This window comes from Myxocyprinus asiaticus, chromosome 45 (genome assembly GCF_019703515.2).
Source record: "Myxocyprinus asiaticus isolate MX2 ecotype Aquarium Trade chromosome 45, UBuf_Myxa_2, whole genome shotgun sequence".
In the NCBI taxonomy this organism is placed as follows: domain Eukaryota; kingdom Metazoa; phylum Chordata; class Actinopteri; order Cypriniformes; family Catostomidae; genus Myxocyprinus; species Myxocyprinus asiaticus.
In genome coordinates, this window is record NC_059388.1 from 4,726,755 (window position 1) to 4,751,619 (window position 24,865).

The window sequence follows — 24,865 nt, forward strand, 5'->3', positions numbered from 1 at the left end:
TTTCACTCAGGAGCAAGAAGCCTTATTAAGCATCACTCTGGTAACTGCCTAGCAATCAGATGGGGTTACCCTAGCAACCAAGTAACAAAACACATATCTCTGCACCAGAAAATCGTAGAGACTTCCGGGTTGACTTATTTCACTCAGGATAGCAAGGAGTCATGTTAAGTATCACCTTGGTAAGTGCCTAGCAACGATATGGGGTTACCCTAGCAACCAAGTAAAAAATCACAAATCTCTGTACCAGAACATCGTAAAGACTTCCGGTTTTGTTCAATTGACTCAGGATAGGAAGAAACCTTTTGAGTATCACCTCGGTAACTGCCTAGAAACCAGATGGGGTTACCCTAGCAACCAAGTAAGAAATCTCATATTTCTGCAAAAGAACATCATAGAGATTTTGGGTTTCTTTCATTTAACTCAGGGTAGCAAGGAGCCTTTTGAGTATCATCCTGGTAACTGCCTAGCAACCAGATGGGGTTACACTAACAACCAAGTAACAAATCATACATCTCTGCACCAGAACATAATAGAGACTTCGGGTTTCTTTCATTTAACTCAGGGTAGCAAGGAGCCTTTTGAGTATCACCTTGGTAACTGCCTAGCAACCAGATGGGGTTACCCTTGCAACCACATAACAAATCACATATCTCTGCACCAGAACATCGTAGAGACTTCCGGTTTCATTCATTTGATTCAGGCTAGCAAGGAGTCTGTTGAGTATCACCTTGGTAACTGCCTAGAAACAATATGGGGTTACCCTAGCAATCAAATAACAAATCATGTATCTCTGCACCAGAACATTGTAGAGACTTCTGGTTTTGTTCATTTGAATCAAGTAGCAAGGAGCCTTTTGTGTACCACCTTGGTCACTGCCTTGCATCCAGATGGGGTTACTCTAGCAACCAATTTGCCATTTAGAAAAACAAGGAAGGGTTAGGGTTGCATAGGACTTCTTTCAGCTGGCTGTCTATCTGTATGATGTTCCTTCTGTCTGTCTCATTGTAAGACCTTCAAACTTCCAACTATTCCAACTATTTTAAACTTTCAGACAAGGCTTTGTCAAGCCAACATAAAGTTTGTCTTCAAACTCATTATTGTATTATGAATTCTATGACAAAAATGCACGTTGGAGTGCAAAATTTTTTCTCTAGTAAGATCTTCTAATATTAGGGCAAAGATGTACTGCAAACATCTTATTCTTAATGATAATTAAATCTTGTTTTTCTGTAAAAATATCTAAAAATCCTTAAAACAAGATACATTTACTTGAGTAGCAAAACTGCATAAGATATTTAGGCTGTTTCAGAGAATGTTTTTTTTTAATATAAGTGTATTTTCTTTATTTACTTGTTTATAGTAAAAAAAAGAAATAAAAAAATTGCCAGTGCTGAAGAAGTAATCCAAAGTATTAAGATTACGTTAATGACCTTGAGTAATCTAACGGAACACATTACAAATTACATTTTACAGTATGTATTCTGTAATCTGTAGTGAAATACTTTTTAAAAGTATCCTTCGCAACCCTGGATATACTATACACAAGTTTTTAAAGCAATACAGCATCATTTCTGATGCAGTCCACACTGATTAAAAATGAAAGCACGCATTTTTCTAAAGACTGCCTCAGGGTGCTGCCTACCTTGAGTGATGGTCTACCTTTACAATTGTCATGTGTGACTAATTTTGTGAGCACAATATGAAGAGTCATCAGCCGTTTCCAGACTACTTCAAGAGTAAGCAGACAAGAGGCATTGTTCCCACAAATTCATTGCTCAGTTTTGGAGGATGCCAGCACATCAGAGGCCCGCCTGGTTTCTCCCCCTCAGGTGCTCCCCTCCATTTCCACTCTCTTTACATCCAGCACAGCCACTTTTCAAGAGAATGCTGCAGGAATCTTGCAAGCTAATCAACCAATAATAAAGGTAATGTCGTTGTCTTTAATGAAATTGAGGAAAACTCAAGTCTCCATGATCTCCTCTCACGCTCTTTGTTGTGAGGACAGATGTGATGTAAATTTTGTCATGAGACTACATTTTTTGTGTTAATACCTTTTTTCATGACAAAAAGTGTTCCCAAACAATTTTTGTTTTTTACAACATTTTACGTATTGACAACATGCATTATTCAGAGAGTTTCGCTTACTGCCCCCTGGAGAAAACAGATGGTACTCCAAGCTTGAATTGCTCAGATATAAGGAACATTCCTTATTATGGTCCGGGGACATGATTTATAGTGCAAAAAAACTTTAACGCATTGTTTTTTATTATTATTATTATTATTATTATTATTATTATTATTATTATTTATTTTATTTTTTTTGTATAATCGACAGCTCTATTAAAAACATTGATGAACAATTAAAATGCTTTCTATTACTTTTACAGTCAGGGTTTTTCCTTTTGGCAGCTGCCAAAGCTAAATTTTGGGTCGCCAACGCAAATTCAATGATAATTAACTTGTGTTCGGTGCTTCTCATCTGAAAAGCCTGAGAGAAGCCTGGTTTCACTTGAGTGTCATGTGAGCTACACAGTGATTAGCAAACAGGAGAGAGACACAAGCGAGTGGGAATTTAAGGAAAGAGACGAGATAGTCCAAGTGTGGCATAATGACATAATTCATGGGATTTTGTACCTGTTCAGGTGACATTGCTAGAAGATTGCAAGATGGCAGTGTCTGTTGTGTTCTTCATATTGCAATGGCAGAATAAAAAGAAAAGGGCAAGAAACAGCAAAACAGCACATTAACAACTGATGATTGTAGCGCAACTTCATCACATAATTAATTACTTTCATAGTTGTATCCGGATAATGAAAACACATTTGCATTTACACATTCTTTAGATGTGGTCAGAATCCATCCCTGAACACTTCCGAATGTGGTTTCAGTGATCCAACCAAGATCCGATCACAATGTGTCTTGGGTGCATTTACACCTGTCATGTGTTCAAGTGCTATCAGATAGCGATCCAATCACCAAAAATGCATGTTAATGCAAAGTGTAAATGGAGCCTCTGTGTCTCCAGTTTCTCTTCATTTATCTTCATTGCTGTCTAGGAGAAACAGATGTTCAAGAGATCTAATTTGTAATTTTACTTCCTAATAGGTTTTCATAATTTTTCAGTTACTGTTAAGCTACATTACACACCTGTCCAACTAAAGACATTAATAGGCACACATCTGCTTCAGTTTCACAGCTTTCATTTCTGCCTTGACTCTTGAATTGTAATCAGTAATGACTGAAGTAGAAAAAAACACAACCTGTGTCTAATTGCCAAAGCAGAGTCTGACGTACCAATTTTAATAATCTATCATTAATTAAATTAATCATAAACAAACAGGAACAAATATATGTATATATATATATATATATGTATATATATATATATATATATATATATATATATATATATATATATAGATAGATATTATTATTTTTATTTTATTTTTTCATTCACCCAAAAATTCTCCTCATTAAAGGAATAGCTCACCCAAAAATGAATATTCTGTCATTATTATTATTTACTCACCCTCACATCATTCCAAACCAATATTTTTCAGTACAACACAAAAGTAGACATTTTTGCAATACAAAAGTTTATAGTGACCAGATATGGGTGTAATCTGATTACAAAGTAATCAGTTACTGTAATTTAATTACTTTAATAAAAGAAATTCGTGTAAAATAAGTATTGTTATTTTTTTCAATTCCTGTAATTGATTACAGTTACTGACTTTATTAAAGTAACTTTAAGTACATTATTTAGGTTACACATATTTTTTAAATAATATTATTTATAATACATTTTAAATATGAATTCATTTATTTGTATGTACATCTGTTTGTGTTTCTGTAAAAGCTGAAGTAGGAAATATAGACATTATTTTGAATTTGTTGAGTGGAAAAACAAAAACAATTCTATAAAAATGTTTTTTTTAAATCTAAAAAAGTAACTTGAAAGTAAATTAACTAGTAACTAGTAGATCCATTTTTCGATGAAGTAATTAGCAAAGTAATCTGATTACAATTCTAGAAAAGTAATTTGTAGTGGATTACTTATTTTGAGTAATTTGCCCAACAATGACAGCGACCACATCTGTCAAACTCCAAAAAGACACCAGAATTAGCTTTGGTTAGGAACAGAATTTCAGACATTATTCCTTGATATCCTTCATTTTCCAGTCCACGAACTGTTGCTGAACTCCTGTTGCTGAACTCCTGTTGCGTTCCAGAGAAAAAAGTATCAGTGGTTTGGCACGATTAGTGTGAGTGAATAAAAGCAGAATTTTCAGTTTTTGGTAACTATTCCTTTAAAGCCAATTACATGGTAAGGATATCGAAAAAGAAAAAAGATATAGTAAGGAGAGAGTCATAGACAGTGATTGAGAGGACATTTCAAGCAACTAATGAATAAAACAAACACAGTTGTCTAATTATTGTAAATGTAACTACTAAAATACTTTTATGGAATGATGGGGGGGAGATAAAGTTAGAGAGACAGATAAAAAGCGTGACAGGTCACAGTCAAAACTCCCTGTGGGACCTTAGTGAGACTGGAGGCAGTTACCCTGACGACTCACCGGCAATAACCACATCTACCGCCTTGATTGAAACCTGCTCTACCTCCTCTCTGAAAGATGGTGCAGTGTCTTAGGGATTGTGATATCTCTTATGGGAAAATATGGAGATCTAATTTCTCTCTTTATTACACATGTTTTCTGATTAGATCACTTTAACAAGCGCTGCAAACCTGCTCTTCTGATTGGCCCTATGACAGCATTGCCTTGGCGACATGCCGGCCTTTGATGGTCCCTCTGGACCTCACCTAGCTGTTGTCAGGTCCAGGCTGAGAAATCAATTAGATCTGTGTGAGAAGACAGTAGCTAGACAACTAGTTAGTCATACAGCAACTAATTACATGAAAAAGCCTTAACCAACTTAGCATGGGATTTTCCGTGCTTCAATTCTCACCAATTCTCAACATCACCTGAGTAAAATCATGGTTACTACTGTAGGGCTTTACTGGTTGTTTAGATCAGTGTTACTATCAGAAATAATTAATAATTATTTCTTTAGTTATTAATTAATATTTAAATTAATTAATTGAATCTAACTCATTAAAACCTCATATGGGGCTCCAGTAAATGTAGTGTGCTACATTTAGGAGCAAGTTTGGTTATTAGCAATAATTAATAATTATCAAAGATACTTATTAATTATTAAAATCAATAGGACATTGATGAGAATCAATGTTAGCTTTTTTAATCCTTTAAATCAACAATTATCAAAGATAATCATTAATTGTTAACATCGCTGAAACATTAATTAAAATTAACACTAGCTTATTGATCATTCAAATTCAACAATCATCAAAGATCAGGGACTACTAACCAGATAGTATAACAGTCTCAATATTAGATTGTTTTCTTAGGAAAATCGACATCCGAAGAATATCGATATTCGGGAAAAAAAACAATGAATGAAGGTTTGAATCCAAGCACTGACATCCCGTCAGCATGACACAGGCATATGCAAAACAAACCAAAACACTTCTCTTTGTAATATAAACAAAGTTTATTTATGCAGTAATATCAATTAATAATTAATACAATGCAGTCAATAAACTTCCGACTTACAACTACAAACTAAACAGTGATATGATTAGATATGGAAACCAAAATAATCCTATAACACATAGGGTGTGTGTGTGACAGTGTGTGTGTGTATGTGTGTGTGTGTAAGGAGGGACGTGCACAAAATGGCGGACGTGACTCTTGTGGAGAGGATGTCACGCGAGACTTCCGGCCAGGGAATATGACCGCGAATGGGGACGGCGAGAAACCAGTCAATGGCGTCTACCAGTTACCACGTGTATCCGCTTGTACGATAGCTTAGGGACAAAGCTGGGCTTTAGCATTAAGCTATCTAGGAGCCAAAAATGTGTGCCAGAATGTTTGTGAGGGGTCGCGTGCGTATGTGTGTGTGTGGTTAGTATGAGAGAGAGAGTGAGAAGTGACGGCCCTAAAGCCGATTTCGCGATCGTGGGAGAGAAAGCAGCTGTTAGTTCATCGCTCAGAGACGCGGTGGACGGCTCGTAAACAGTCCCGCGTACTTTGACTCTTTAATGGATGAACTCAGTTTACCTGTCTCACCCGCGATGGCGAAATTGCACAACAGTCCAATTTGGTTGGACCACAATACAGCAAAACAAATTCGTGATAATTAATACCCTGAGTATTAATAATGAGCGGACATGGTGGTCCGTAAACTGTACAAGCAAAAACCTTGAAATACAAGAATAACACACTATAATATTCTATCTCTGCCCAGACGTAAACCTCTTACTTGAATCGCATGAGGACACAGGTAGAATGTGTTTTCCTCCATCCTTTAACTCTGACCCGGTTCCTTGAGGCTCGGGTGATGACGGGAGGCCGTTTCCTCGCTCTGTTGGCGGGCGGTACGGCTGTTGATTCTCGGCAGGCTGGCGAAGAACTAAGAAATGTCGACTTGATTGAAGATGTAAGAGAAATCTTTTATCTCTTCACTTCTGCAGGCAAACGGATGAAAATGCGAATTGCTCGGTGGTCTCCTTCGGATCCGTTAGAGTGTTCAGTTGAACACAGAGTAATCTCAACTCGTCCAGCGAGATGGAGATTGTATGGCCACAGTTTCAAGTCGGACGTTACTTCCTTGTGCCACGAGGTTGCAACAGAGAGCAGCGATGAGCTGCGTCTATACAGGACGAACAACGTTGCTGGAAGCAAATCCCAGAAGCATTTCAGAGGTATTTGAACTCCTGATGATGTCATGTTTGAGGGACGTTCTGTTGTCTGCCTCATCCAATAGGAGTTGAGAGTTCGATCCTTTAGTGAGCAAGGCTTCATGGGATTTGTAGTCTGTTTTGGACTCCCTTTGTTTGATTTTGGCGCAATTTTTATCAGTATAATTTACGACTTGGAATGTGGGGGCTTGAGTTAGGTTTTTATGACTGTGTTAGGCCTGCCTTTGTCTTCTATCTGAATACATGAGGCCCAAAACTACAGTCACGGTTACGACAATATCACCACAGTAGAACCATGGTTACAACAGTCGTGGTTATATCAATATCACAACAGTAAAATCAAGGTTACTAAAGTAGCGGTTACAACAATATGACCAGAGTAAAACCAAGGTTACTATAGTCATGGTTACGGCAATATCACCAGAGTAAAACCAAGGTTACTACAATAGCAGTTAAGACAATACCACCAGAGTAGAACCATAGTTACTGCAGTCACGGTTATGACAATATCACCAGAGTAAAACCATGGTGCTTACAGTTGCGGTTACAACAATATCACCAGAAAAACCATCATCACCACAGTCTCAGTTACGCAAACTATCACCAGAGTAAACCCAAGGCTACTTCAGTCGCGGTTACGAAAATATCTCCAGAGTAAAACCATGGTTCCTACAGTTGCGGTTACGACAATGTCACCAGAGTAAAACCATGGTTACTAGTCGCGGTTACAACAATATCGCCAGAGTAAAACCATGGTTACTACAATCGCAGTTACGACAATACCACCAGAGTAGAACCATGGTTACTACAGTCACGGTTACGTCAATATCACAATAGTAAAATCAAGGTTACTACAGTAGCAGTTATGACAATATGACCAGAGTAAAACCAAGGTTACTACAGTTGTGGTTAAGTCAATATCACTATAGTAAAATCAAGGTTATTACAGTAGCGGTTACGACAATATGACAAGAGTAAAACCAAGGTTACTGAGTCATGGTTACGGCAATATCACCAGAGTAAAACCAAGGTTACTACAGTCGTGGTTACGACAACAACACCAGAGTAAAACCAAGGTTACTACAGTCATGGTTACAACAATACCACCAGAGTAGAACCATAGTTACTGCAGTTGCAGTTACGACAATATCACCAGAGTAAAACCATCATTACCACAGTCTCAGTTATGCAAAATATCACCAGAGTAAAACCACAATAGTAAAACCAAGGTTACTATAGTCATGGTTACGACAATACCACCAGAGTAAAACCAAGGTTACTACAGTCATGGTTACGACAACACCACCAGAGTAAAACCAAGGTTACTACAGTCATGGTTATGACAACATCACCAGAGTAAATCCATGGTTACTACAATCGTGGTTACGACAATACCACCAGAGTAGAACCATGGTTACTACAGTCACAGTTACGTCAATATCACAATAGTAAAATCAAGGTTACTACAGTGGCGGTTACGACAGTATGACCACAGTAAAACCAAGGTTACTACAGTCATGGTTACAGCAATATCACCAGAGTAAAACCAAGGTTAACTACAGTCGTGGTTACGACAACATCACCAGAGTAAAACCAAGGTTACTACAGTCATGGTTACGCCAATATCACCAGAGTAAAACCATTATTACCACAGTCTCAGTTACGTAAAATATCACCAGAGTAAAACCATGGTTACTACAGTCGCGATTACTACAATATTACTGTAATAAATCTTTTGTAGCCACCAGTCATAGTTACTATGGAAACTTCAGTATTGCTGTATTAAAACCATTGTTAATTTTAAACAAGAGTGTTAAAAAAATAGGATCACAAGTTTAAATTGGACATAAATGTATACTTATTGTTCATTAATAAACTAGAAAACACCCTTTTTTATATAACTGATTTGAAATATAGTGATAAACAGCAGCAATACACTAAATATTTAGCTTAAAAAAGAAGGCAAAGTAGCTTTAAGGCTGCATGGGGCTCAAGTGAATAAGTGAATCATTTATGTGAACTAGTTAATCTGCATGAACCATCCAAAAGAACTGACTTACTAAAATTACTGAGTTCCCAGCGCTAAATATAAGAGAATCGTTCATTCTAACCAGTTCATTTAAAATAAGCATTACATGAGAGAGAAAATGGAGATGAGAGAGTATCTGACATTGACATAGAAAGGAGGGTGAAAAGCAAAGAAATTGATATATGTCTTAGCAAACCTCACAGTGAGGATGGAAAGAGTGTCACAACAATGTGACAGAGGGTTCATGACACAACAAACACAAATTCTGTGAGAACAACTCTACTTCTATTTTATTCACTCTCCATCTGCTGGGTTGTCCTTAGACCTCTGTGAAATCCCAGACGATTGTGTTTGGCTTTGGCTTTTCCTATAGAGTGACCTGGATAACGGCTCCTCAGAGAATACGGCATCTCACTGAACTAGATTCAAACTGCTCTGAGAGAGAGATGCCTTCACACTCAAAACACAAGCACTTCACTCCAGCAGTTCAACACCTGGACTCAAGTGGCTCAGATTGGGAAGTATCCACATTTATTGACACAAGACTTTCAATAATGCCACAAACAGGATATGAGGCAGAATATTTACATCCAAGCAACATGTTGGAAATTTTAGTTTGCAACAGTTTGAGAAGTAACTCACAGGTTTGTAGCCTGGTCAACATGACGAACGCTCAAGATATTTAGGTGCAGTTGAACAGGTAGGAGTTGGACACACACACACAGGGAGAGAAGGTGAACATCTGCCATGCTATTGCTTGAATATTCTCAGTGCCTCTTTCAAAGTTGCCTGCCCTATTTTCATCTGACAGGGGCTGTGAGAGCCTGGAACCAGTTTGCATCCATGCTCTCTTTTGTGGGCTACACTTAAGAGGCCAGCACAACACACACACACGTACACACAATCAGACACATAAAAGCCAAAGACAGTAGAACAAACCTACAATGTGCACAAAATCTATCTATCTATCTATCTATCTATCTATCTATCTATCTGTCTGTCTGTCTGTCTGTCTGTCTACAGTTGAAGTCAGAAGTTTACATACACTTAGCATTATTTACACCACTCCACAGATTTCATATTAGCAAACTATAGTTTTGGCAAGTCGTTTAGGACATCTACTTTGTGCATGACACAATTAATTTTTCCAACAATTGTTTACAGACAGATTGTTTCACTTTGAATTGACTATATCACAATTCCAGTGGGACAGAAGTTTACATACACTAAGTTAACTGTGCCTTTAAGCAGCTTGGAAAATTCCAGAAAATTATGTCAAGCCTTCAGACAATTAGCCAATTAGCTTCTGATAGGAGGTGTACTGAATTGGATGTATTTTAAGGCCTGCGTTCAAACTCAGTGCCTCTTTGCTTGACATCATTGAAAAATCAATAGAAGTCAGCCAAGGCCTCAGAAAAAAAATTGTGGACCTCCACAAGTCTGGTTCATACTTGGGAGCAATTTCCAAACTCCTGAAGGAACCATGTTCATCTGTACAAACAACAGTATGCAAGTATAAACACCAGAGTAAGAGTACAGTTCCAATCTACTTGAATGGAGAAAGACAAAAAAACTCCAAAATGTTTGGTCAAAATATCGACCAAAGAACAAACATATTCCAAATCAGCAGTACAATCTGACAACAATATCGTACACAGTATATACTGTATATTTATATCATAAATTGTGTTACTTTAGCTTACATAGATCACACTAAAAATGCTATTTTCCGGGACATCCTTTTATACATCTGCCATTTTGGGTGTTCCAATTTCTCCCATTCATTTTAAAACAAGTGCTCTGTCTCTATATAAATAGTCTCTGGTTGCGCTCTGTAGTTTAGTATAGTTCATTAGGGTTTTGGAACAGAGACTGTGATGAGGAGGAGGCAGTGGCCGGGCTGTGAAGATACATGCCCGATTCTGAGTTGCTAATCATTGGGAGGGAGATAAGGGAAGAGCCGGGGGAGAAAGAGAGAGAGAGAGAGAGAGAGAGAGAGAGAGACAGACACACACAGAGAGACACACACGTGGCCGCACTGTGTGTGTGTTTATGTTGCTGTGTTTTCAGTTTGATGTTCTATTTGATTAAAGCTCCTTTCCCAAACTTCTACAGAGCCATTCACAGAGAAGCTGAAAACAAGACATCTCTTGAACAGACGTAAAACTTTGTACGTGCATTGAAAAAGAAAACAGACCCACACCTTTCTCCATTTTGCCCACTTTCCTCTTTGCCAATCACAGGAAATGTTGAGAGAGCATAGGAGAGAAGCCCTGGGGAGGAGGGCAAGCGCAAGATGGGATATTCCTGAGCTTTGGAATGCCGCAAGCATGCCAAGTAGAATACTGAAGAGTTGAGATCTGTGACCCGAGAAAGCATGACTTCATCAGAACTATCGCGCTCTCGCTCGCTCGCTCTCTGTCTCTCTCTCTCTCTCTCTCTCTCTCTCACTCTCTTTCGCCCACCCTGTCTGTTTTTCTCCACTCCTCCTGACTCTATGGTGGCAGACAGCGAGAAAGGCATGTGGAAAGCTGGCTATAGAGAAGGAGCATTTGGTCACTGGTCTGTTTTATGGCTACCAGAAATAACTAAGAACAGTAACTGTTCAGACCTCCATGAGAGAATCATATCAGAATCATTATCATGGTGGTGATGTACAGCATCACATGATTGTAACATGTTAGTCCAATGCCATGGTACTAAATGTTTACAGTAGTCATATACGTATCATAGTATTTACATTGAACTCCAAAGTATATGGTATTACCACGGCACTGTCCCAAAAACATGTTAAAAGCATGCTACTTTTGGCACTTTTTTGTAAATGATCATATAAGAGAGACAACAGTTTGTGATAATGTGCTGATGTTAAATAAAGAAGCTATTTCTACCTGACCTGATCCAAAATAATAATTTTTTTTTTTTTTTACCTGACAGAAAATGTTTCACATTGCAGTTATGCCTGTATACAATTAAACACAGACACACAAGCTCTGTTGCAAACTCAGTGAGCTATCTACCCAGACAGATTTTTAAGGCATAATAGGCACTGTATGAAGTGAAGGCTGTTCCAAAAGGCAAAATTACTCTGCCTGCTAATTTATTATTATTATTGTGCATTTATGCCTCACATCCACACTAGTATGCCATTTTCTTCCAATGAAAACGGAGACTTTTGAAAACTCTCTCCAAAACTACATACTTTGGAAAACTGTGATGTTATGAACCTGAAAATGGAGGTTTCAAACTTAAACAGATTAGTGTTGACGTGGCCTAAGATAGCTTGTTCTGGCCAAATTCTAAGGCAGCATCACTCTATCCTTTATGAAATAAGCAATCACAGTATGTGCTGTGACAAGCACAATGGAAAATTCATTTAAATGGCAGACAGTTGAGAAAATATTGTTTACATACATACTGTTTATTTCCCTGAAAACTAAAAAATAGTAATAAAAAAGACCGTTTTATCTAATTAAAATTGACTGTTTTTCCTAATGTTTCTGGGAGTTATGAATTTAAAAAAATATTTGTAGCCTATTAAGAGTGTTAGCAATTAGCAACATGCTAACATAAAACCACGAGGAAGTTACCCAATGTGACTCTACATTGGGTAACTCCAGGGGTGGTAGCCAGCCTCTTTTACCACTGAGCTACCCAGGCTCCCTCGTACATCTTTTCTAAATTTGGCTAATTTATATGATATTGTGTGACTGCACTCATTTGAATTCCTACAACTTTCACTATAGCCAATGACATCGCTGGACACCATTTCCATCTATTACGCAACAATTACTTGCTTCTGACACACACACAACAGCTTCCTATCATGTTTACACACGCTACTGATTGGTTAAGTTTAGATAAGGGGTAAGGGCATAATATTAATAAGCATGTCCTTAACACCTCGTTCGCGGAACTCGCGCTTCCGCATTACACATCCGGGAATTTGCATGTGATGAAGTCGTACGAGTTTATGCAAACAAAATCGTGTGAGATCATATGAAATACTCGTAATTTATGTACAAATTTTCATGAGATCGTGTTGGAACTTCAAATAATTCCTTAGTATTATATGTACAAAAATGTTTTCATGAGATAATCATGCCAAGATATCAGCAAGTTTGTCATATGCGAGAAAAATGCCTCGCCATGTGGCATAATCTATTTATACTGCCTATTTAATCTGTTTAATCTATTTATAGTGACATTTTAAATTCGCCTACTTGCAAATGTCAGATTATCGCACTAAACGGCAACTTAAAATGGTTGGAAGGAGCCAAGTTAATTTGAGGGAGATCTTGTCGCTGAGAGAGAAATCAATTCAGAGGTCGCTCTATGTGGGGACAGAGGGGCAGGCAACCCCCCGGGTGAATAACTTTGGGGGGTGTGCTAAAGCAGGTTTCGACCAGGGTGCAATACAAACTAGAACCACTACTGAGTCGAAGGGAAGATAATTAAACTTATGAGAGCGTTCAGGGACTTAAGAAGCATTAGCTTTTGTGTTTCTTTGCATGCATACTGAAGCAGGCCTTCACTTTAGATATGGTAAAGGTGTCACTTGAGTTTAACTTTAAAATGTAGTTATAAAATAGAGCTCCCTCAATATAATTCGGAAAAGGTCAACTAGTTTACTATTACTGGTGGTTACGTGACATATATGACCTGAGGGCAATTCACCTTCAAGGTCAGAGCAAGAGTTATTGAGCAGCTATTAGAGGTTTCAAGTGCAACATTCTGTTTTTAAAAGGAGGCTTGACACAGGCTTGACTACTTTGACACAGAGAGGTTGCATGGTTTTGGTGCAATTGTCATTTTGCAAAAACAGTTCTTGCTTAATTTCTAATCAGACATGATTGAAAGTAAAGACTTGTGGTTCAGTAGTGTGTGGGATATTAATTCAGTCCACTCTGACTGATTCAGTAAGTTCATTCAGTGAAGGATTCGTCAGACTTATTCAAACCTACAGTATTAAGTTTGATTAAAAGACCCAGCTAATGTGAGTCATTTTTATTTATTTTTTTTCACAAATTGAACTACATTAGTTGCGTTTTATGTTCGTTTTGGAGTGCAGCTATTGAACACAACGCAATAGAAAGTGTTGTTTTGGAGTTATTTCAACACACTCTTTCTATCTCATCACTTTCAGTTCAAAGGGCAAGCTTACAACTCGGGTAAAATATAATATATTTTGCCGTGGTGCTGGAGATTTAGTACCCTACATATGAACAACTTGAGAGAGATGCATAAATGTTTACAAATGCTTTGAGGCTCATAGAAAATTTTATGAATAGGTTGATGTTATTGTATTTATAATAAATGAGATTAAATATGTTTAACGGCATTACATTTATTTAATGCATTTATCTTATTTGATTTTTGTATTTCTGGTGGGCACTCAACTTCCAAGCAAAAATCAAGGTTACAGTCAGGCACTTTTATTGGAAGAGAATGGGGCCAATTTTTTGAGGGTTTAAAAGGCAGAAATGTGAATGTTATAATTTTTCGAAAGCACTTTCATTCATTCTTCTGTTAAAACTTTTTTTGCTTGTGTCATCTAAAACTTGCAATGACACCTAGTGGCGTGGATGCAACATCATTCAAAATAGATAAAGTAGAAATTCACTATTCACAGTCGGCCATGATTAATTTAATCCAAGAGTGAAAGTGTCCAATAACAGGCTGGTTACTGTGATTAAGCCAGTTGTATTTGACTGGTCATGTGATCTCAACATGGCAGCCCCCATGAGGGGACAGCTTTTATAAGGTTACTGATATGACTGGATTCTTTATTTTATGTGAGTGCTCATGATTTTATATATATGTTTCAAAATTACAATTAATTTCTTTAGGACTAAAACCTTTTTAATGAGAAAAAAATTACTGAGTGCACCTCTTAATTGTCGTTTTTACAGTCATTTTAGGGTTTACAGCGTTACATCGTTATGGCAATGAAGTTGTAAAATTGGATAAAATTTTACACAGAAAAGGTTAGTAAGTGATTTTATCAGACTAAAAACATGGTAACCCGCATATTATTTACGTCTTGTATTTTAACGTTAACAGATTGGCCCCATTCACTTCCATTGTAAGTGCCTTACTGTAACCCAGACCTTTGCTTTTTAAGGAGGGACAAGTCAAAATGTATTTTTGTGGTTATCAATGCCACAAATGCTATCGATTGAGCTTAACTTGTATTGAACCCGGAATATTCCTTTGATGTTTAAATGAAACCCCAACAAATCATCTCTCTTACTTTTGCAGATACAGAAACATCTGATTAAATGTAAAGAATGAAATGTGTAAACAATATATACAGTAATACATCTCACTTAAAAATAAAAATGTATAAACAAGCATTACATGTGTAGACACATTTACTGTATGCAGCAAAAGTTTCAAGATATTTTGAGCTACTACCTTTATGATCATAAAAATATTGATGCCCTTAGTTTCTATTTTTGAAAACAATGGACTTACCAACTGTATCGTTAAGAGATACTATAGGGGTGCTTTTGGCGTCTATATGGTGATGTGTATTTGACATTTTCAGAGTGAGAACAGGTTAATATTTCCGTTACATGCTCCGTTACATGATATGCAAAATCTATTTTGCATATTTAACTGTCTACCAATAGTTAACCTGACTCATACCAATCTGTTAGTGAAGCACTATTAAAAGTAATGTGAAAATACAACTTTGTTTGCAGATAAGATTTCGTTAAGATGCACAATGGTTTGCCAAGTCTCTCTTACAGTATGTCACTAAGTTTGACCCTGTTAATAATAAGACATACAGTAGTAAAGATGTTTGCCAAGATTACTTCCCCATATCTGGCCCATTTCTTTGTTCCAGTGCATAATTTCTTTGCTAAGATTGCATCATACATGTTATGTGTGTCAAAACAGAACTGGTTTAAGCGGTCATTGATTTTATCACTCTGAAGTTATGTTTGTAAGGCACTGTTTGCTGTATCATAACACCGACGGTGTGTTTATAGCAAGTGAAAGCAACAGGAAGCTTCCAGAAAAGTGTTGGACTTTCACACATTAAGTCGGATAAGTGTGATAGAGCACAGTGATGACATGTAGCATTTCTTAGAAGTTTTGACCATCTGGGGTTGTTTAATAGCTCAGCATTGTATTTTCTCTGAAACTTCGAGATAAGTGAAAGACAGGTGGTATATAAACAAAGGACTAGGTGGAAACATCTATTTGGCTTTCAAAGTGAGTAATTTGTCTTCACGAAGAGGTAAATATATTAATGTCATGAAATAATGTTTGTAGTGTAGCATTGAGATGCTGGCGCTGTAGGCAGTCACACACACTATAATAGGGAGTTGTTTATTGTTTTGTAAATCTTTCTGGGGCACATAAAAAATGTGACATATCAATAAATTCTTAACTCAGCTAAAATTACTTACATCTTAGATCTTGAACTTTCATCTCACCTCATCGAACATTACAGAAGAACTGACCTCACTATGGATCTAGCGGCTTTGCAACTGTTGTCTCTCAGACAAGGAGGCAGTACCATCGGTATACAGAGCAGTTTTGCAGTCGCGCCCAGGTTCTCAATTGGGGAGATATTGCACTCAAGGACTGCTATCATTTTGGACTCAACGAGCCTGTGAAATCCTGTCTGCCAGGAGGCAGATGTGAACTTTCCTTGGTTGAATTCACTGACTATGCTTTGTGGCTCACATTCTCTTCCTACACTGTGAGATAATGGCAGCAACCCTCTGCGGCACCCAGCTCTCTTTCATAGGATGCCATTCCCCTGTCACTGACAGCTTCCATGGCCACAGAGGCCGTTCCCCTGCTGTTGTCATTATCCACGGCCACGGAGGCCATTCCCCTGCTACTGTCAGCGCCCATGTCATGCCACGGTCATTGAGTCAGCACCCACGCCTGCCATGGTCAACTAGCCAGCACCCATGCCTGCTACGGTCAAAGAGCTAGTTCCTGAAGCCTCTGCCGTCCCAGAGCTAGTGTTTGAAGCCATGTCCATCCCAGAGCTAGAGCCTGAAGCCTCGTCTGTCCCAGAGCCTGTGCATGAGTTCCAGGCCGCCTTGAGCCCCGAAGCCCCCCAGCCTTCCAAGGCTCTGCCCTCCAACCCTTCCATGGCTTCGCCCTCCAAGCCTTCCACAGCCCTGCCCTCTGAGCCTTCCACGGCTCCGCCCCTCGAGTCTTCCACGGCTCCATCCCTCAAGTCTTTCATGGCTCTTCCCCTTGAATTCTCAGCTTTCCTGGCCTCTGTGCCTTGAGTTCCAGGCTACCATGCTCCCTAGTGCCTTGCTCTCCAGTGCTATTCTTCCCTATTCAATGATTCCCAGTGCCTTGTTCCCCAGTGCCATGCTCCCTGACTCCTTTTGTACTTTGCCCTCGAGTGCAGCTCTCCCTGAGTTCCATGTTTCCTTGTTGCTTGAGTTCCCAGCTGCGTTGCTCCCTAGTGCCTTGATCACTAGTATTTGCTCCCTAGTGCTTTGACTTTTAAGTCCCCAAGTGCCTTGCTCTCTGAGTCCGCTAGTGCCTTGCTCTTCGAGTCCCCAAGTGCCTTGCTCTCTGAGTCCCCTAGTGTCTTGCCCTGAACTATGAACTCTTTGAGTCCCAGGTTGACCTCTGGGCCATCTGAGTCCCCACCTGTTCTCACTTCTGAGCTCTCTAATTCCCCTGTTGCCTGGACCATGCCAGCTTCTAACAGCCATCCTCCAGGTTCCCAATAGTCATCTGCTGCTCCGGAATGTCTGCCCTGGTCTCCTTGGTCTTCTGGCCATCTGCTGGTCCACCCTGGTATCCTGGCCATCCGCCAGGTCTGATCCCCCTGGTCTCCTGGCTGTCTGCCTGGTCTGCCCTGGTCTCCTGGCCATCCGCCTGTTCTGCCCTGGTCTCCTTGCCGTCTGCCTGGTCTGATCCCCCTGGTCTCCTGGCCATCTGCCTGTTCTGCCCTGGTCTCCTTGGTCTCCTGGCCATCCACCTGGTCTGGTCCCCCTGGTCTCCTGGCCATCCACCTGGTCTGCACTGGTCTCCTGGCTGTCCGCCTGTTCTGCCCTGGTCTTCTTGGTCTCCTGGCCATCCGCCTGGTCTGCCCTGGTCTCCTAGTCCGCCCTGGTCTCTTGGTCCACATCTGTCTCCGGGCTCTCTGCCTGTTCCGCCCTGGTCTCCTGGGTTCACGTCGGTCTCTGGACCTTCCGCCCGCTTTGCCTTGGCCACCTGGTCCATCTTGCCCTACAGCAGTCTCTCCAGACTCACCCATGGCCTTCAGCTCCTCTTGTTCCCCTCCTGTGCTCTCCTGGACTGCCAGATCCATAATCTCCTGCTCCTCCCATGAACTGTTTTTTTTTTGTGTGTATTATATGTGTTAAGGAGCTTCAGGAGCTGCTCCTTAGATGGGAGGATCTGTAATGGTTACCCTGGCGACCACTAGGGGTTGATTATGGGTTTTGTAGTTCTTTTCATTGTCTTTGATTCATTGGTTTTTGTGATTATTAGTCCCAGGTGTTCCTTGTTTTCTCATTAGTTCCTTGTGTATTTAATCCCTGTGTTTTCCTCTGTTCATTGTCAGTTCTTGCCCTTTATGGTTTTAATGTTTCTTGTTTTGATTTCTAAAGTTTCCTGTGTTTGAGGATTTCCTGATTTTGTGTTACGTACCTTCATTAAAAGCTGCATTTAGATCTTGAACTTTTGCCTCGCCTTATCAAACATTACAGACATCGGACCACTTAAAGAGCTTTTTAAATATATATTTCCAAGCTTACCTTTTGTTCTATATTCAGCTTATTTTCTAAAAGCACTGCTGAACAGCAATAGATTTTTTTAACTGTTTTTTAAGACCACAAACATTATAGTTCCCAAGTGATGAAATCATGATAAAAATCCATTAAATCTTTTTTCATATTGAATATCCTGTAGCACTCACATTATTTCACATACTCATGTACATCATCCAGATGTCTATTTAATATGCATTTTCATCTGGAAGACATTTCTTTGAGATGTTTTAAATAATATATATGTACATACGTATATATATTTTTTGTCTTATTGTGCATTTCTATATATACTTATATTTTCTGTTCAATTTTCATTTTCATTCTATTTTTTATGTCTTGTTGTTATATTGTTTGTGCACTGGAAGTTTCTATCACCAAGACAAATCCCTTGTATGTATAATCATTCTGATTCATATATATATATACAGTTGAAGTCAGAAGTTTACATACACTTAGGTTGAAGTCATTAAAACTAATTTTTTAACCACTCCACAGATTTCATATTAGCAAACTATAGTTTTGGCAAGTCGTTTAGGACACCTACTTTGTGCATGACATGAGTAATTTTTCCAACAACTATTTACACACAGATTGTTTCACTTTTAATTGACTATATCACAATTCCAGTGGGTCAGAAGTTTACATACACTAAGTTAACTGTGCCTTTAAGTAGCTTGGAAAATTCCAGAAAATGATGTCAAGCCTTTAGGCAATTAGCCAATTAGCTTCTGATAGGCTAATTGGAGTCAATTAGAGGTGTACCTAAGGATGTATTTTAAGGCCTACCTTCAAACTCACTGCCTCTTTGCTTGACATCATGGGAAAATCAAATGAAATCTGCCAAGACCTCAGAAAAAAAAAAAAAAAAATTGTGGATATCCACAAGTTTGGTCTATCCTTGAGAGCAATTTCCAAATGCCTGAAGGTACCATAACCATTGTCTATAATTGAATTAGATTAAATTATGAGAAATGTTTTGCTTGGAAAGCTACAGTGGCTTCCTTTAAACTGATTTAAAATAATGTTCCAAGTTTAATAAAAGTTAAACTCACTTGACAGCATTTGTGGGATTTGGTTTTTTTTTTTTTTTTTTTTTTGATTACCATCAAAAATAATTTCCTAATTTCTTTTAAAAGGAAAAAAAAATTGCAGTTACAGTAAGGCACTTACAATAGAAGTGAATGGGGCCAGTCCACAAACATTAAAATACACACAAAAGTATAGCCACAAGATTATTAAACATTACACACAAGACATTATTAGTTTGATAAAAACTGGGATTTACCAGATTAATCTAGTTACCAGATTAGAGGGTTTATTGGCATTATATTTTCATGACAATGACCTTGCAATATCTGATATAACTTTACACAGATAAGGTTAGTAATGGATTGTGCTTAACCTTGCGCTTAAAAGTTGTTGTGCTAATCGATGAGCATACCCATCATGTTTTTACCAGTTGCATAAGAATAGAGATAAAGCCCAAACTAGACGCTGGTCTCCGCTTCAAAGACGCAAGTCTCTCTCTTTACAAGTTAACTGCAGTTTGCCCTTCCAAAAGCATCTGGCCCGAAACCAACGAGAAAAATGTACATTGATTGAATACTGTCAGTGGTTTGGATTGTAGTGTTTTGCTCTCTGCCATACAGGCTGCTTTTGAGTCTTCCTTATAGAGAGTATTGAGCTCCAGCATAGCGGGTTTCTTGTCACTGCTCAATACACTCAGACACACTTTTCATTTTGCTCAATGCGACCCATTATGTGATCTTTATGGCCTGAAAGGTCAATGGAGTGGCTTCCTGCTGTCGTGACAGATCACAGTGCCAAAAATATCACAGTGAGCTCAGCGCAGAGCAGTCTGGTCCATGCTGCAATTCAAGCGTCATTGTTTCAAACTCAACAGCATGTTAGCGCTGCGGCTAAAAACAAAGGAGCTTTTAAAATGTTTTTGTTGATGACACAAACACATATCCTTGAATTTAATTTGAAAAGTGTAATTTAAAAGCAATTTTAATGGAGCAAAACTCTTTTACGTCAGAATTATGTCAGTAACATTACCAGTCTTGGGTTGTAGCTAACTAAAAATAGTGCCGTAGCTTTAATTCTCAGTTGTGAGACAGTAGCTCCGCTTTTATCAAAGAAGTGCAGCGCCTCCAGTAACAAGCAAGTTAAGGCAATATCCAAACACGCTCTCCAATAATTCCTTTCTCTACCCTTACAAAAAATCTAAACTTGCTGCAAATTTGCTGCTCCTTATTTTCACATGCAAATGAGCTTTTGATGTGCAACAAATGTTTCCCAGAAGTTTGCAGCTCTTCACCAGTAGTGGTGAACCTTCTGCAAACCTTTGGCAACAATGAACAATCAGTGGCAAATTTGCCATGAACTGAGTGAATGTGGTGCTGAGTGTATGACTTGCATGTGAGAATGAGCAAGGCAAAATAAAGACATTAATTTGAATTTGTTAAGCGAAAATGTTTTTTTTTTTTTTTTTTTTTTAGTGTTTCAGAAAGTAATTTAAGTGAAGAGATTATTAATCCCTTACGTAAATCGAGAGTTCATGGCAAATTTGCTGCAAACTTGCCACAAATTCCCCACTGACAATTTTCACATGCAAATGAGCTTTGATGCAAACTTGCAGCAAATCGTCCATTGTTGCCAAAGGTTTACTGGAGGTTCACCACTACCGGCGATGAGCTGCCAACTTCTGGCAAACATTTGCAGCGAACCAAAAGCTAATTTGCATGTGAAAATAACGAGCGGCTAGTTTAGATTTTTTTAAGGGATGTTATTACTTTTCTCAATCTTGAAAATATTAAACATCTGAATAAACTCCAGCCACTTTCATCCATCTCCCACGTTGGTGCGTTCTATTTTAGAAGTGATCCTCCGTCTGCCCTATTCCCTTTTAAAGACAATTACCCTCCACTGTGAGAGCTTCAGATAGCTGACAGGTGATAATGGTCAGTCAGAACTCACTTTTTAAGTGATTCTTATTGGAAATTCTGTTTGAAACGACCCTACAGCATGGACTGTGCTCCTTTCGAAGTGCCCTGCAAAGGTATCATGGTGTCATCCCTTACAAAAAATCTAAATGAGCTGCAAATTTGCCGCTCCAGACTAAAAAAATTACTTGGCTCCTAAACTGAAAAATGAAGGAGCCAAATGGCTGTTTTTAGGAGCCAGATCACAGATTTTCTCGATTTAGATAGAAAGCCGAAGAAAAGTCAGCTGATAACCCATTCATTGAAGGTTTAATTAACAGTTATTTAGTACTGCTCTTCAGAATCTACATTACATTTACATAAAGTATAGTATGCATATAGTAGTGTGTCTTCTTGAGCATCAATGAATGTTTGCACCTTGTGTAATAGCTGTCAAAATCCTGATTCTATTTATATATATATATATATATATATATATATATATATATATATATATATATATATCACACACACACACACAGGGTTGGGGAGTGTCACGAACGCTGGTGAAGATTCCTCAATTGACCACCGGAGGTCTCATTCACCTGAATATTAACATTGAACTACATTTCCCAAGTGTCCACATGCCTGGACTGATTACCCTTCACCTGCCTCATATCACTCAGACTATTTAAGCCCGATGTGTGTTCATTCATTGCGAAGTCTTGTTTGCCCTGTCTACATTTCTGAGTGTTATTACTTTCTCTGTTGATCTACCCGTGTTTGATTCTGCTTTGGATTTACCTTGTACGATTCTCTGTTGCCTGCCTATTACTGTGTTTGCCTGGACTATCTCAATTGCCGTTTAGCTGCCTGCCCGTTCCTTTGCCTGTTTGACTACATTACTGCCCTGTCTCTGATATTGTTGGTTGCCCTGGTTATTTTACCCATGCCTGTTTGTACTCTGTTGTACACTTGTTGTGTTAATAAACCACACATGGATCCCACTAAGCCCGAGTCAGTGTTACAGAAAACTTCGCCAACTACCGATCTAGCGGTCCTCTTGCATCTGTCCAGTGAACTCTCTACCCAAGCTAACCTACTGGCATCTCACCAACAACAACTTTGCTGACTCCCCACACTAACGTAAGAGTTAGTGAAATCCGTGTGGAGTCTCCATCAGCCTGCACCTGAATCCACTTCCACAATGCCTCAAGCGAGTCAGGTACCAGTCTTAATGCCTCATAGTACAGTGACTGCTAATCCACGTTTAGCCTTTCCAGAAAAATTTGATGGCACGCCAATCAAGTGTAAAGGCTTCCTTATGCAATGTTCTATGTTCCTGGCTCAACAGCCCTCGTTATACCTGTCTGATGATAGTAAGATCTCTCTTGTGTGTTCTCTGCTCACAGGTAAGGTGTTGGAATGGGCAACAGCTGTCTGGGCCAATCAAGGACTAAACCGCACCGCTTTCAATGAATTTGTTCAAAGTCTGAGAGAGGTGTTCAAATATTCTGAGGGAGGAAAGAGTTCTGGTGAGTAACTGATTGCACTTCGTCAGGGTATAAATACTGTAGCTGAATTCGCTATGTCTTTTCGCACTCTCGCTGCGCAGACTGTGTGGGTGGAGGACACACTAAAACTGCTGTTTCGACAAGGATTAAACATTGACGTGCAATCTGAGCTGGTCTGCCATGATGAAGGCAGAACCCTGTCAATACGAATAGCGAGGTCGATGAATTGGTCCAATCTCATTCGCTCCAGGAGATCAAATCATCAACCCAGTGATGTCGCTGAACCCATGTAGGTTGGTCGAACTCATCTCACCGCAGAGGAGCGTGAACGCTGCATCAGGAACCATCTCTGTTTATATTGCGGCCAAACGGGTCATTTAAGAGCTGACTGTCTGACACGACCCCCTCAAACACAATCGCAGGGTAAGTGTGTTGATTCCCTCTATCCAAACCACTGCTTGTATTGAAGTGCCAATAAAATTAACGTTGCTGACAGATACCATCATCACTAAAGCCTTGTTAGATTCACGGGCAGCGGGCAACTTTATTGATTAAAATTTAGCCAGACAGCATAAGATGCCACTCATTCCTTGCGACTCTCCTTTGGCAGTGGCAGCGCTAGATGGGCGTCCCCTGGGGAATGGCCAGGTTCTGTACACCACCACTGACCTCATTCTGCAAGTTGGAATTTTAAACACTGAAACAACACGCCTCTTTATCGTCCACTCTCCACACCATCCAGTTATCCTCGGATTACCCTGGCTGCAGGACAATAACCTGCAAATTTCATGATGGATCATGTGATGAGATCCCAGCTGCTCGTTCAAGTGCCTCAAACCAATCATCCTTATGTCTGTGAGTACCACTATGGTGACTAACGAGTTCAACATGGCACCATATTTACCAGGGGTGTCAAACTCAGTTCCTGGAGTGCTGCATCCCTGCAGAGTTTAGTGCCAGCCTTGCTCCAAAATGCCTCCTTGTAATCTTAAACTCCTGAAGACATTGATTAGCTGCTTCAGGTGTGTTTAATTAGGGTTGGAGCTAAACTCTGCTGGACTGTGGCCCTCCAGGAACCGAGTCTGACACCCCTGCCATATACCTTCTGAAGATGCTGATTTGTTTCGAAGCCTTCGGTAAAACCAAAGCCTCGCAAATACCACCGCATCGATCTAGTGACTGTGCCATTGATCTGTTACCTGGTCCTCTCCTCCCAGAGGCAGAATCTTTCCCCTGTCAGAACCTGAGGCTAAAGCCATGAAATCGTACATTGAAGAACTGGCCAAGGGTTTTATTCGCCCATCCACTTCACTGGCAGCAGCAGGATTCTTCTTCGTGGGAAAGAAAGATGGGGGCCTTCGTCCTTGTACTGATTATCGTGGTCTAAATGATATAATGGTTAAATTCAGATATCCCTTACCCCTGGTTCCCACAGCTTTGGAACAACTAAGAACTGCTATTTCTACGCTGTACGCGCAGCGTAGATCAAGCTCAATCGCATTCGAGAGGGGGATGAGTGGAAAACTGCCTTTTCTACCAGCAGCGGGCACTATGAATATCTCGTTATGCCATTCGTACGGTCCAATAGACCATCTGTGTTCCAGTCTTTCATAAATGACATATACAGAGACATGCTTAACCAAGGCTTAATTCTGTATATATAGATGACATCCTGATTTATTCAGACACCCTGGAGGAACACATCAAGCAGGTCCGGGCAGTTCTGAAGCATCTCATGGAACAACAATTGTATGCCAAAGCAGAGAAATGTGAATTCCACCAAACTTCAATTTCCTTCCTCCATAATATCGTCAGTCCAGAAGGGGTGTCTATGGACGAGGGCA

The 24,865-nt window shown here is 39.4% G+C and overlaps 1 protein-coding gene across 3 annotated transcripts in view; it reads right to left on the minus strand.

Moving 5' to 3' along the window:
- LOC127435324 (copine-8-like) overlaps positions 1-24,865 on the minus strand; it is a 359,118-nt gene that overhangs the window by 306,778 nt on the left and 27,475 nt on the right. The window lies entirely within an intron of this gene.